General features: G+C 23.7%; 1 protein-coding gene across 1 annotated transcript in view; it reads left to right on the forward strand.

Annotated features, from left to right (window-relative positions):
- LOC119417984 (collagen alpha-1(XII) chain) overlaps window positions 1–1,533 on the forward strand; it is a gene marked incomplete in the record, with an annotated part of 211,081 nt that overhangs the window by 208,744 nt on the left and 804 nt on the right.

Below are 1,533 nucleotides of genomic sequence, written 5' to 3' on the forward strand. Positions count from 1 at the left end.
TGTTCCATTTAACTGATAAAAAACACTAAATGTTCCATTTAACTGATTAAAAACACTAAATGTTCCATTTAACTGATAAAAAAACACTAAATGTTCCATTTAACTGATTAAAAAACACTAAATGTTCCATTTAACTGATAAAAAACATTAAGTGTTTCATTTAGTTGATAAAAAACACTACACCTTCCATTAAGTTGATAAAAAATATGAAACATTCCATTTAGTTGATAAAAAACAATAAACGTTCCGGTTAGTTGATAAAAAACACTAAATGTTTCATTTAGTTGATAAAAAAAACACTAAACCTTCCATTTAGTTGATAAAAAATATGAAACGTTCCATTTAACTGATTAAAAACAATAAATGTTGCATTTAGTTGATAAATAATAATAATATATAATAATAATAATAATCATTTTATTTAAAAAGTGTCTTTCATGACACCGAAGGACACTTTACAGTAAGAACAAAGATCAACAGGAATAAAGAATATAAAATACATAAAGAATATAAAATACATAAAGAATATAAAATACATAAAGAATATAAAATGCGTAAAGAATATAAATATATATATATATATAAATAAATATATAAAAAACACTAAATGTGCCATTTAACTGATAAAAACACTTGATAAAAAACACTAAACCTTCCATTTAGTTGAGAAAAACACTAGACGTTCCATTTAGTTGATATAAAAACGCTAAATGTTCCATTTAGTTGATAAAAAATACAAAACGTTCCATTTAACTGATAAAAAACAATCAATGTTCCATTTGATAAAAACACTAAATGTGCCATTTAACTGATAAAAACACTAAATGTTCCATTTAGTTGATTAAAAAAAACTAAACGTTCCATTTAGTTGATAAAAAAAACCACTAAATGTGCCATTTAACTGATAAAAAACACTAAATGTGCCATTTAACTGATAAAAACACTAAATGTTCCATTTAGTTGATTAAAAAAAACTAAACGTTCCATTTAGTTGATAAAAAAACCCACTAAATGTGCCATTTAACTGATAAAAAACACTAAATGTTCCATTTAACTGATAAAAACACTAAATGTTCCATTTAACTGATAAAAAACACTAAACCTTCCATTTAGTTGATAAAAAAACCCACTAAATGTGCCATTTAACTGATAAAAAACACTAAATGTTCCATTTAACTGATAAAAAACACTAAACCTTCCATTTAGTTGAGAAAAACACTAGACGTTCCATTTAGTTGATATAAAAATGCTAAATGTTCCATTTAGTTGATAAAAAATACAAAACATTCCATTTAACTGATAAAAAACAATCAATGTTCCATTTAGTTGATAAAAAATATGAAACGTTCCATTTAACTGATAAAAAACACTAAATGTTCCATTTGATAAAAACACTAAATGTTCCATTTAGTTGATTAAATAAAACTAAACGTTCCATTTAGTTGATAAAAAAAACCACTAAATGTGCCATTTAACTGATAAAAAACACTAAATGTGCCATTTAACTGATAAAAACACTAAATGTTCCATTTA

This window comes from Nematolebias whitei, chromosome 12 (genome assembly GCF_014905685.2).
Source record: "Nematolebias whitei isolate Nwh7 chromosome 12, NemWhi1, whole genome shotgun sequence".
NCBI lineage: Eukaryota > Metazoa > Chordata > Actinopteri > Cyprinodontiformes > Rivulidae > Nematolebias > Nematolebias whitei.